Genomic DNA, 14,008 nt, shown 5'->3' on the forward strand with positions numbered 1-14,008 from the left:
CCCACATTTTGAACCTGTTCAAGGACCAGAGGATCCCAATTAGCTCAGGATTTGAAAAGATACCAAGTCCCATAAGAGCCTTCATTCCAACTCTCACTCTGGGATGATTTGGAGGCAACAGCATATTCTGAGCTGCAGCCTTGTCAGCCAGCCTTCTCCAGTGGTTCTCAAAAACTGTATATTGCGCAGGTTGAAATAACACCTGAGCTAAATGCTTAATGTCAAACCGAGAAAGTAGCTCAGTATTCAGTATTCTAAGAACCTGCGTGACTTCAGGAGACCCAAGACCATATTGTGCTACTTTGGCCAGTAGGTCCTGGACTACTTTCCAGGCAATAATATAACGTTTGTCAGGCTGGCCTGAATTGGGATTCTGTACAGGAAATGCTTGAATAATCCCCTCTGAAGGTGCATTATTGTCTTGTGTTGCTGTTGCACCTTTCTAGGGTGCTGCAGCAACCTGCACAGATTTCTCCTGAGCTATCTGTACAGGTGCCTCTGTTTCTCCAGGCATACCTACTTTCTCTATTAGATTCCAGTCTCCTTCCTCCAGGGCACGCAGTTTAACGGCTTCCCAAAAGTGCTTCGGATTTCTCGGCCGGACAGTTACCTTGCAGTCAGGTAACATCCAAGGGCAGGTTTGTGACAGCCGTGTTCCTGATTGCCTGCTTCCAGCCACAGGCACCGGGCCAGTGGACGGCGTAGATGATTGCGTGAACTGTAACAGCATGGCTAGTCGCAGCCCTTGTTGTTTGTAGCGGTACCAGTGTCTGTTCAGTCGCTGCTGCCGGAGCCACCGCTTCTTCCGTGTTTGCCGCTTCTGTGTTTGCCGCTTCCATGTTTGCTGCCGGGGCCGTGGCCGCCGCTCCAGTTTGCGTAGCCAGCTCGGGTCGCCCTGGCGTGGGCCAGGCAGCAACTGCCTCCTGCAACATATCCAGCAGCGCTGCCAGCTGCTGCAAAATGTTTTGTAGAGTCGTGGGAAGTTCTGCCATCTGCAGCTGCCCCGTCTGTGCTTGTGCGGGGGAGATGCCTTGGTAACAGCGCCTGTGCAGAAAGGCCAGGCGCCACTAATGCCTGCACAGTTTGATAGGGCATCCCAAGCGCATGCACAGAATGCCCAGGTCGTGCAGGCGTGCCCATGGAATATATTCCATAAGCCACATTGCCAGGCAGCCACGCCACTGTCGTAGTTGTTTAAAAGCGGCTGTGGCCGAGATGCTGTGGGCATGTCAGGTGGCGCTGCCTGGGCTGGCTGTGGGGGAAAAAACAGCGGTGCTGGAGCTGAATGCGTGGCGCCCACCGGCACCAGCTGCAGCAGAATCTTGGGTGCTGTGCCTGGCTGTGGCACTGGTGGAGCTGTAGGTATTACAGATCCCCCTACAGCAATTGAAATAGGTGGCTGTGTGGTCATCTGCGGCGCAGAAGAGGGAGGAAGAGCCGCTGGAGCGAAAGGTGGGGGACACTCCATTTTTTTTGCATTTCTCGGTTAATTCTGCTGTTTGGCAGGCAAGGCATATTTCAGGATCACAAAGTCACATAAAGATGGATATATAGGTGGAACATATTTCTGGGGCGAAAGGTATGACCCCTGTGCTGCCTCCTTGCTTTACTCTGCGCTTTTATCTGGCTTCATCGCTACCAGGGCCGCGGAAGCCACCTCAGCTTCCGGCTGTGGTACCGGCGATGGCGCTGGCGACGGCACTGGCGACTGCCCTGGTGATGGCGCTGGTGATGGGGCTGGCGATGGAACAAGGGACAGGGCTGTAGACTCGATACTCAATACTGCTCTGTGTCTAACCCTTTGGAAATTGTTTCCCCATCAGAAACCTCCAACACGGGCTGTCCCTTTCCGCCATGTTTCGCATAAAAACCTTTCAAGGCATCAAATAAGAAGTGCCAAGCGTGAACCAGTTCAGAGACCTCAATATCTCTGTATGTGAATTCATGAAGTAATTTATCCCCTGTCTCCCAAGTTTCCAAGCTAAATGCTGTATCATCTGCTGCAAACCATTATCTACTGCCTACCGCATACCTTACACAAGGTCTCCTCAGAAATTTCAGCATCTTGTGCAACTAAAATAATTTTCCAGCAAGCAAGGACCATGCTTTCCTTTGAATTTTTGTGCCCCATCTTTTCAATTTTAGAGTTCCGTCCCCGTATCCTGCGGCGGGGGGAAGGGGGGTGCTGCATCCCTTTGAACCGCTGCAGCGCTCAGTTCGTCTCTTAGTCTGGTTGCGGTTGTAGTACATGTCGCAGGCCACAAGATGTCGCTGTTGTACGAAGAACGGCAAAAAAACAACACGATTCAAGTTTCAGGATAAGTGGCCAAAAAGGCTATATTTAATTATATAAATCAGCTTATATAGCTTTGTTCGCAAGGGTGGCATGACCCCACTGGTGGCTTGACCATCCACCCTCTAGAATGATAGGTGGAGGTTCCACAACGCCCATTCAAAATATTATCTCCAATGTACCAAACAACTTGGACAACAAGTTTGCAGCTGTGAGATAAAGCCTTGGTTTACAAAAACCTAAAGCTGTTTCTTAGTTAGCTTGCATGAGAAAGAAAAACTTCACAAGAAGCTGTAGCAGCTGGAAAATTCCTCTGCTCCTAGCTTTTTAGTATCCACATAGGACTAATTGGATATTGTAGGTTGTGGATCAAAGAATACACCCAGACGGTAAAATTTTTGTACTAAAAGCTAGTAGAGAAAGAACCACCAATTTGGATGGAAAAAAATGAATAAAGGTTAAATAAATTAAAATCCAAATTGGTTTCTGCACCTGTTTTAAATCTGCCATCCTTAGACAAACCCTTCATCTGTATGTAAATGTGGAAAATGAGATAGCATATGGGGTTTTGGATCAAGATTGGGTGGGACCAGAAAGCACATAGCCTTTCTATCCAAGCTATTGGATCCAGTTACCCGAGGATGGCCAACATGTGTGCAATCAATAGCGGCCATGTCAGTACTTGTAGAAGAAAGCCATAAATTAACTTTTGGAGGAAAGCTTATTGAACACACTGCATACAGTAAATAGTGTGTTACACCAAAAAGCAAGCCAGTGGCTAACAGAGTCTTGAATATTAAGATACGAGACTATTCTAACTCATTCAGACAACCTGATTTTAATGACTGATAAAAGTCTTAATCCAGCCCACTTTTTATATGGGGAACCCCAAGAAGACCTTATACATGACTGCCTAGAGCTTGTGAACTATCAAACAAAGGTGAGGGAAGACTTGATAAACCAACCCCTCCTGGAAGGAGAAGATATATTCGTTGACGGGTCCTCTAGAGGCATACAAGGGAAAAGACACTCAGGCTATGCAGTGATAGATGGACACAGAATAGAAGTAATTGAGAAAGGAAAATTGCCTTCTAGTTGGTCGGCCCAGTGTTGTGAACTATATGCTTTAAAGAGGGGCCTAGAATATTTAACACAGAAGAAAGGAACCATCTACACAGATTCTAAATATGCCTTTGGAAAGATTTGGGAAGAAAGAGGCCTTTTAAATGCAAAAGGAAAAGGGCTAATATATGAGGGACTTATCTTGGAAATTTTGGAAGCCCTAAAAGGACTGGAAGAAATATCAGTGGTGCATATAGAAGGACATCAAAGGGGAATCACCTTGGAGATAAGAGGAAACAATCTAGCAGATAAAGAGGCTAGGGATGCAGCCGAGAATGGGAGTGAGAGAGTCATGCTAATTATGACATCAAAAAAAGAACTAGAAATTCCAAAATTCAATGAGATGGAAGAAGAGGAGTTGACTGAGATAGAAGGAGAAAAAGATGAATCTGGAAAGTGGAAACTCCCTGATGGGAGACAATTATTAAATAAGCCTCTGGCCAGGAGGATACTAGAGGACATGCATCACAGAACCCACTGGGGCACCCAGGCTCTGTGTGACCACTTCCTGAGATACTATGGATGCATAGGGGTATATGGATTGGCCAAGAGAATAACAGAAGGATGTATAATTTCTCAGTGAATAAACAAAAAGGTAATGAGAAAGGTTATACCTGGAGGTTTGGAACTAACCATGAGACCATTTCAAAGTATACAGGTGGACTTTACTGAATTACCCCAGGTACAGAGGTGGAAGTTCCTACTGGTAATAGTTGACGATCTAACTCATTGGGTACAGGCTATTCCAACTGCTAAAGCAACAGCTAATGCTGTAGGTAAAACCCTATTGGAACTGATTATCCCTAGGTATGGGATGGTGAATAAAATAGACTCAGACAGACGACCACATTTTACTTCTAAGATCCTACAAAAATTGACCCAAGCCTTAGGAATAGAATGGAAACTACATAACCCTGTGGCATCCACAGGGCTCAAGACAAGTGGAAAGGATGAAGCAAACCCTAAAAATGACCTCAACCAAACTGATGACAGAAACTTGAATGTCATAGGTGAATTGCTTGCCACTAGCCTTATTGAGAGTGCGGACCCAACCTAGGATGGATTTGGGAATATCCCTATGAGATGATGTTTGGGTTACCCTTTCTGATGGTTAAACATGATTCTGCTACATATGAGGAGGGGGAGGCAAGTATTTGTCTTGGTTTGAAAGACAGGTGTCTGCTAAGGAAGGCAGAAGCCTCCCTTGGAATGGCAGATGCAACCCCCTTCCCTCCGAGTTATTATAATTTTGAAATCCAGGGGCTTTTAGGCAAAGATGTGGGAAATAGGAATAACAGTTCTTTACTATTATATATCTATATGTGTATAACCAGTCAAATAACTCTGGCAATAACAGCAAAACAATCCCAAACCCAGTCCCAGCCTTCTCGGCTGTCAGGCCCTTTCCCCTCGGGTGCAGTTCCGCTCGCAGCCGGCAGGGGCGCTGGCGGCTCCCGGTGAGCAGGGCAGGTGCGATGGTTCCCCCACGGCTGCAGGGGGCGCTCCGGAGCGAGCTCGGGGAGCACGCGGCACTGGTGCCCTGGGATCCCAGGGAAGGATGGAACAAAGGCTTCACAAACCCCTGCGCAGCCGATCCCAGTGTCCGGCCGGACCCTCGGGAACAGCAGGCTGGAACGGCAGGGACGAGCACAAATCCTGGGTGGCAAACGAGATGTATCGAAACCGGGAACCCCCCAGAGGTCCAGGCAGGCAGGGCAAGCACAGCTACAATGTAGCGAAGGCTCGAAGCAATGGCGGGGCAGGGTTGCCACAGCCCAGCTCTGAGCGCGGCAGGGAAGGCGGGCTTTGGGATTTCTTTCTCCAGCAGAAGGAAAAGCAGCCAAAGCAAGCAGACTCCCCTCTGTCCGAACGCAGGAGACCCAACTGCCCACACACTCAGGTGAAACAAAAAGAGCAGCCAGGTCTTTTGTTTTTCTTAAGTACCTGGCTATTTGTTTCCCTAGCAACATGTATGGGGGGGGGGGGGGGGGAATTCCATTAACAGAAAAAAACCAAAAAACCAGGAGAGCTCCTAAAACCCCAACAGCATTATAGCAAGAACTCTCAAAAACCTACAAGCAAAAGTGTTGATCCCCAAACAACTCCCTTAGACTTTAAAATCCATAATGTTAGCCCAGGAGAATGGGTATTAATAAAGACATGGAAAAAAAAGTCCCTACCACCACAATGGGAAGGTCCATTCCAGGTGCTCTTGACCACCAAGGCTGCACTTTGGACTAGAGAGAGGGTGGACCCACGCCAACTGTGTCAAAGGACCTGTGAAGGAGCCAGAAGAACGGGCCTTGGCAAATACACCAGGTGACACCAAGTTAGTGTTCAAACGAAAAGGGAAGAAGGACCACTACAAGGACACATAAACATATACCAGTGTTTTGTTAATGTGTTTTCAGATTTATAAGTGCTTTCTCAGGAAATATTCCACTCCCATAATGTACACTCACCTTTTAATGCCTAAAAGAAATTGAAAAGCACCAAATTAAATTAATTTTAACTAAGAGTGAAAGAGGAGTATTGAATCCTGTTGGGGAGGAGTAGAGGAGTAGAGGGCAAGACCAGGTTGGGCATTGCATCAGCCACATAGAACCATCTTAAACTCTACTGTAGGCTGCAACCCTACAGGTATGGAGAGTGGGGATGCATCCCATACCAGACCTCTAATACTTCTCCTGTGGCAACTCCTAGTATACCCAATGGGGTATACTATATATATCCCAACGGGGATAAATACAGAGTCTTGCCATAAGTGTTACCAGCCCCTCTACCCGGGAATGAACCAGGGGTCCCTCCTCAGAACTCACACTCACATCGAGGATGGGTGCTTTGACCTCTCCAAGGTGGAAACTTGTACTGAAAATTGAAAGACCTATTGGATTGCTGAGAACTTGGGAACGAGCACACAACAGTTAAGTGGTGAGTGTCCTAAAGGAGAAAAATGGCTATGTTTTGAAAATAAACTCAGAGGAGGAGTTATTGAAAATGGACAGTATTACCAGGATTTAGTGAGAGAACAAGCAGCTTTAAGAACTGGACCTCTGACAACACCTCGAACAAGTATGGAAGGACTTGGCTGGCTCGAATGTTTGAGACCTGGCCTGCCCTCAGTCAGAGGGAACGCAACGTCACTTCCACGACGTCCTCAGAAGGTCTTCGGTGGAAAAGCGAGGTGCAGATAGACGCGCGTGCTGCTTCCTCCTCAGAGGAGACACAACAGGCAGCCGGTGTCAGGGCTCACATCAGCCCAGAGGCAAAGGAACAGAGAGGGGCCTCTGGTGTGGGCTCCAGCAGGTTTATTTGCAAGAGGGTCCAGGGACCAGCAAAGGACCCGAGAAGCACAGGACACAGCTTTTTATGGGGGGGGTGGAGCAAGGCGGGGAAAAGGGAAGCAACCAATGGGATATAGACAAACGGGAGGATACAATCCTCTATAACCAATGAGGAAGAAAGGGAGGCAGGAGTCATGACAGGGAACCAATAAACATCCAAAGAACAAAGAACAAGGAACTTTCCAGAACAGGGGGAGGTAGTCTGAACTCAGGAACCACCCAGGGGGAGGTGACTTAGACCTCAGTCACATCCTCTGATCCGCCCTCCAACCCACTGTCTTGGGCAGGGAAATCCACCCAGTGGATGGCCCTGGTTTGATTGGCTTTCCATGGTCTTGGCCCAAGAGTGGGCTGAGCCACCCCAACACTAACCGTCCCAAGATAAGTAAGAACTTGTTTTTGGACCTGGGGGAGAAGATTAGTAAGGAACTTAATAACAGACTGTTGGGTTTGTGGGATAACGCTCATGACTGAAACCTGGCCATGGAGAGGAAAGAGCTTGGGCTCAGTCAGACTTTTAAAATGGAACCCCACTACTCAAAAGAAAAGAGATCAAGCCAGGCAATGGACTTTGAGTGCACTAATAATCGGCGAGGAATGCCTCTGGCGTATGGGAGTGAACTTTATCAATGAAGTTGGAGATATTCCCTGCAAAAGGTACCTGGTAATGAACAAACAACCACTTAGTGGATACCTAGAGAACCTGAACTGTACTGGGCCTTGAGGAAACCAAAATGAGGGGAAATGTATAATAGATTATAGGGAAAAACTCTATTTGTGCTATGAACCCAGTAAGAACCCCTATTCTGAAATCCTAACAATATCTAAATTTTGGAAAAACGTGAATAGTCGAAGAGAAAAATATTGGGAAGCACCTGATGGATTATTTTGGATTTGTGGAAAAAGGCTTACCAGAAATTACCTCCCCTCTGGAAAGGAAGTTGCACCCTGGGAATTATTCAACCTGGGTTCTTCCTATTGCCAGGGCAAGAAGGAGATGAATTAGGAATAGCCTTATATGACACCCTAAAAAGGACAGGAGAGAATTGGTGAGAGGACCTCAGAAATGGGGAGATGATGAGTGGTCCCCAGAAAGAATAGTGGAGACATATGGACTGGCAACATGGGCCCAGGATGGGAATTAGGGATATCGAACCCCGATTTATGTGTTAAATCAGATCATCAGTCTCCAGGCAGTCATAGAAATAATAACACATCAGACTGCTTCAGCCCTAGAGCTGATAACACACCAACAAAGACAAGCAAGGGTTGCAATATACCAAAATAGGCTGGCTCTAGATTATTTACTAGCAGAAGAACGAGGAGTCTGTGGTAAATTTAATAGTTCTGACTGCTGTATAAAGATCGACAATAATGGAGCGCAGGGGCCCTGGTGGCTCCCGCTGGGCAAGGTGGGTGCGGTGATTCCCGTGCGCCTGCAGGGGGCACTGTGGTGCGAGCTCAGCTGCCTCTGCACGGGGTAAAGGTGGCGCAGCCGGTGGGAATGAGAGAAAAGTGGCTTTCTTTACCAAACCCCGGGGCAGCTGGGCCCCTGCAGTGCTCCTGCAGATGGCGAAATGGGCTGTAGCAGGAACCTTGGAGAGGCAGCTGGAATGGCAGAGGCAGCCACACATGGAGTGGCAAACAAAATGTAGCAGAAACCTTCACAGCCATAGCAGGAGCTGTGGGGGTGCCAGGCAGATGTGGGGTGTTGCGTTAGGGTGTAGCAAAAAAGCCCTGGAGGCAGCAGAAAGCAGGGAGCTGGGCAGCAGCAGCCGAGCTTCTCCATAACAACTGCTACATGCAGCTGGGAGATGTGCCCTTCAGGAAGGGGGAAGGGTTTGGGGTTCCAAGTTTTTCCCCTGAGGTGAATTAGGGGAGGAGGGGGAAGCAGAGGTTAAATAATTTGCTAAGAAGCTGTTTGTTAAAAACAATGCATACAGCTTGCTCAACACTTATTGTGCCTACCAAAGCAGGATGAGAACATAGAAGACTATTGATAAAGGGAAGGAATCTTGACCAAAGATCCTGTTTTCAACCTAAAACTAATTTAAACCAGCCTTGAAGTTTGGACTTGGGCCAGGGACATAAAGAGCATGCGCAGGGAAGCAAGGTGAAAAGTTCAGAAGGAGAAAGACTCTTACTTCATCTCGGAGACCCCTGCCCACAACCACCAGACGACACTGCGCAAGCGCAACGCGGATGTAAATGACTTTTGGGCTCATTGTAATACAAGGCGAGGCTAGGCAGGACTAGGTAATGAATATGCATAGATGTATTGGGAAACTTAATGAATATGGAGTTTGTAACCTGAAATATACCAAGCTGAATGCAGCTGTCAGCACGCATGACTTTGGAGGAATTATTTCCCATGCGTCCCAGTGGTGGAATAAACATACCTACTTTACTACTTAGTGGAGTCTTTTCCATATATCATTTTTGCAAGCCAGATAGGAGGAACTCTGTCCGGCTGCAGGATCGGCTGAGGAGCGGATGTCCTAGGTGCGCCCCAGGGCTTTCCTGGAGGAACTCTGGCTCTTGGCTTGCTCACTGCGGGGGCAGACAGCAACCTGCTGGGACTGCGGATAAAGGGTATGTTCTGGATTTAGGGTGTCTGTAAGTCGTACGTGTGGCCATGGCTGCTGGTAAGCCGTGCAGAAACGTCTGGCACACAGCATAGTCCCTGTGTGGGTAAAGGTGGAGCTTGCAAGCAACCGGCTACGGGAGCCGGCAAGGGGGAGTCCCCGACCGATAGAGCAGCTGCTAGCAATCCTGAGAGCGGATTGGGTGATTCAAGGGGGGGGGGGGGTTTCTGCCAGAACTTGTTGATGATTGTATTGAGGAAAATAAATAAGCGGGACCCTGAAGTTATTAAAAGTGTTATGAATATTTCGGCTACTAGTAGCTGGTTTGAATGTTGTTGGGTCGCTTATATGTCTGTGTGGATATCGATTGTTGTTGGACTGCTTTTATGTGTATGTTGTTGTGTGTTGTTTGAGTAAGTAGTATTTAAGCATTTGTTTGGAGCCGTGCTAGATTATTGATTTTTGTGCTAATAGAATTAGAATCGTGGCTAGGCAAGAGGTTAGAAGAACCCCTCCCCCTCAGTGGTTTGGTCTTGATTCTTGGGAATTTGTAAATCTGATAGAACATTGAATAGAGAGAAGAGGTGACCGAGTTCCTTTAAAGAGAATATACAGAACCTCTGCAGGAAGATTAGTAGCTTTAGATTGGGAACAACCAGCGGCAGAAGATTTAGGTTTTGAAAGAATACATGGAATAACTTGTTTTTGTGGATGCATTAGAATTTTTCATTCAGCAAGAGGGTGGCATGTTGCGTGGGTACTAATACAGTGTAAAATTTGTAAGAAGAGGTGGTGTGGTAACCCAGAATACAGAGAATACTTCTCTGCCTGTTTTGAAGGGTTCTACCCCCCTGGACAACTCAGGTTTTGACCTTCGTCCATGGAGAAAATTGCCTAGCCTCTGGAAAGAATTAGAATCTACAATGGTGTGAATTAGGTGATAGAATACTATGTCAGATTGTCACAGGGTGAAAAATTTAGAGATTTTGGGTTTATTAGTATAGTAAGTAGACAAAAGCAAAAAGCATCCAAATGGAGGATTGCTACTGTTCTCCAGAACTCCTTCTTCTTCTCCATCTATTCTATATTCTGCGGTAGAAGTGGTCTGGGATGATTGGATAAAGAATTTCGCAGTTCCTGCCTGCTTGACTAGATGATTTATTAGACATTGGTAGAAAAGTGAAAATATCTAGCGTTTTAAATTTTCATTGGGTAATTTACCTTTAAAAAGGCTGTGCAATTTTGATAATTCAGCTCTTGCTGCATTCTTTGCTTCATGCTAAGTCTGGGTCATGTCAGTGGCTTGTACTTTCCTGATAACATTTAATAAACAACTCTAGAGAAATGGCTGAGTGAACAGGGACATGTGTACGTGCACAATCCAAGCTATATTAGTGAACTGTCCTTGACTAGAGAAAAAAGAGAAGAGCAATGCTGATGTGGCAAGCTGACAGGATGTTGGGGAGGGGGATGCTGACCATAGAAAGAGAAAGACTTAGTTAGTTAGTCGCATGCATATTAATCTGTAACCAATTGCTTGCTATTAAAGGCCACATGAGCAGTAGCTGTAACCCAATAGTATGGAGCTTGCTTATGCATGCTTGGGGAATTAGGGTATACCTATAGGTCTAACAATAGAATAAATGGAGTTCCATCATATCTCTGTGAGAAGTGTGGTTCATCCCAGCAGATCTCTGGCGATTAACAACTACAGAAGAAAGAGAAAGCCAAAAGTCCCGTTCATGTCTGACTCCTGGCAAAGACTCTAAAAAGTCTCCCCCATCAGGGGAGACACAATTAAGGCGTCAAGGTGGTACTGCTCTTTTGCCAGGCAGCAGAGTTTATGCTTTCAGTGTTATCAGAGGCACTCTAGTGAAGTTGATTTTGAGCCTGAGATTTTAATGTTTGTGTGTGGGAAGTCGCATTTGGTACCTGAGGTTTGGGAGGTTCGGGAAGAAAACTGGGAAAGAACTGTGAGAGCGTGTGAAGAAAGGTTCGGGTGGAAGCGAGATAAAACTAAGAGAAGGAGATAGAAACAACAGTGGCTTAGCAGGGAGGGAGGTCGTTGCCCCCTCTATATCTCAACAGTTATATGGTAGGCGTATAGCCCCCAAGTCTTTCTGTTCATTTGTCCTACCTGCACGAGTGATAGGAGGGATTCCCTGCTTTGTGTGTGGGCATAAGAAGATTCCAGCTCCACACCAGCTGTGGGTTTTAGCTCAGTGCAGATTCTGTAGAAGCTGGAGATATTATGATTCTATTTAGCAAACAGAGATCCGTGCCCGGAGTGCTGAGAAAGCAAGGAACATTTTGTTTTAAAACTTTTGTGTGGCAAAAGAGCATCATGTTCGTGAAAATAGTAATGCGCTAGAAAAGGATTGGGAGGAAGTAGTAAAGGCTTTTGAAGAAGATTTTAAGTGGCAGCGAAGCAGGCCTGGCAGAAAGATAAGAGAATTTATAAAGAGGGGCTTATACACTATACGGGTGACCCGGAGTGGGTGGCCCAGTATTTGAGTGAACTCGAACTCTGATCAGGATGGGAACTGGACAGAGTAAGGAAATCTCTAGAGTGAACCTACTTGGCTGTGTTTTGGCACATTGGAAGGAGATAATAGGAACTGGAAGCACAGAAAATAAAAGAACTCTTGTAAAATATTGCACCCAATGGTGGCCACTGCATAAATTAGAAGATGGAGCAAAGTGGCCACCTAAGAGAACTTTAGATTATAATACCTTGCTACAGTTAATGCTGTTTTTGAGACGGAAAGGCAAGTGGGAAGAAGTTTCCTACGTAGACGCATTTTTCTCTCTCCGAAATCACCCTGAATGGCAGAGATTGTGGAATCAAACCCCCCAGTGATCCTATGGTGTTAGCTCTGGAAAAAGAAAATAAAAAAAGCCGAGGAAGAACTAAGCAGTGTTGTTCATCGTGCAGTATAGGTCAGAGATGTACAAGGTCAGACGAAGTCTATCAAGCAGCAGCTCAGGGGCAAGATGATGATGAATTAACCGATTTGCTTAAGCCTCCCCTTAGGAGACAGGAAGAGGACAGACTCGGAAGGAACACCAATGCCAACCCCCTCTCCCCCAGGCAGTCCTGTTTCGTCCCAAACCAGGAAGCAGGTACTGGTGGCACCCCTGAGAGAGGCAGTGGCACCTAATGGGAATACAATGTTGATTAGAATACCTTTCTCTACTGCTGACCTGCATATGTGGTATAACGTTGCCAAAAATTACTGAAGTGATCCAGTGGGTACCACTGAACGCTTGCAGCTCATAATCAAACAGCATAATCCAGATTGGGCTGATATATAATTACTATTGGGTGGACTAACAGACATGGTGTCTTGGGGTGACCTTATGATGTGTATCCCATATCGCTGCCTATGCCCAGAAATTAATTTTTGTGCCTTTCTATGCCTCTAAACTGAGCCTGAGAGGGGGAAGGAAAAAAACTGAGCAAAACTTTTTCAAAGCAGTTTGCAGCTTGTTCAAGGTCACATAAAGATAGCAGGGGGTTTTTTTGCCCAGCTGCGGCAGGGGAGCGAGGAAGCACCCGGCTTGCGGCTTTCCAGTCAGCTTTTGGCCAGTTTTTCCAGTTTCTTGTTCTCCAGAGAGAGACTGAGAGTTGAACTTTTCCTTCTCTGGAATTTCGGATTTTCTCCCTTTTCTACTGGACTGCTTGATTGCTGTAACATCAGAGCACATCGGGAGGACTTTCCACCGGGCACAGAGGGCCTGGCCCTGGGCCAAGCCCCAGCTCTGCAGAGACCAAAGGGAGGACTCGAACACTTTCCCAGGTTTTTTCCTCTACAGCGGAAGATTTTACCATTTAACATTATTTTCCTTTCCCGTGTGTTTGTTAAATAAATAGTTTTATCTTCTTCACTTTCCTTCGAGGAAAATTTATTTTTTCCTGAACCTAGTGGGAGAGGGTGGTTGTGCCTTCTCTCAGAGGATATATTTCTAAATTTGGCCAAACCGGAACACATGGAGAAGCAGTTAGTTTTGAAAAGAGCAAAAGATTTGGCAGAGGATTATTACAAAACACAACAATTAGATGTAAAAGATTACTTCCCACTCCAGGAACCACACTGGAATCTGAATAGAACAGCTGAATTAGAGAAATTAAAAAGTTATCAAGAATAGATAGCAAAAAAAGTAGAAAGGACCATTCCCAAAACGCTAAATTGGTCAGATTTGTATGCAGTTGAAGATACAAAAGTGCTGCTAGCGAGGATTTTCTTGCTCTTTTCTAAGTCCGTGAGAGACTTTTCTCTCTCACAGAAGAGGTGGCAGGGAATGTAAACAACCAAGCCACCTGCAACCTTGAAAAGTCTTGTTTATGGTATAGTAGAAAATATTTTGACAATGGATGTTTTAGGATTTTAGCCAATCACCCCCAATGGGTGGCTGGTCCTTTGTCCAATTAGACTAAGAAGAAAAAAGTCTATAAAAGAGTTTGTAAAATAATTAAATAAATCAATCTTGCTGCACAACTCCTGCCTGCTGGATCTTCTCCTCCTCCTCCTCCCTCTGGCTGCGGGACACGGTGCTATACCGTAGGAACCAGGCCTGTGGTAATATTTGGTGCTGCCCGACGTGATCTGCACTCTCTGACGTGTCCTGCTGCTGCGAGCCAAGCCGAATTCCTCTAGAGGTAC

The 14,008-nt window shown here is 46.3% G+C and overlaps 1 pseudogene; it reads left to right on the forward strand.

Moving 5' to 3' along the window:
* The first annotated feature begins 1,683 nt into the window (after positions 1 to 1,683).
* Positions 1,684 to 14,008, forward strand: part of LOC138118918 (lysosomal dipeptide transporter MFSD1-like) — a 62,474-nt pseudogene continuing 50,149 nt past the window's right edge.

The sequence above is a fragment of the Aphelocoma coerulescens genome, chromosome 14 (genome assembly GCF_041296385.1).
Source record: "Aphelocoma coerulescens isolate FSJ_1873_10779 chromosome 14, UR_Acoe_1.0, whole genome shotgun sequence".
Taxonomy (NCBI): domain Eukaryota; kingdom Metazoa; phylum Chordata; class Aves; order Passeriformes; family Corvidae; genus Aphelocoma; species Aphelocoma coerulescens.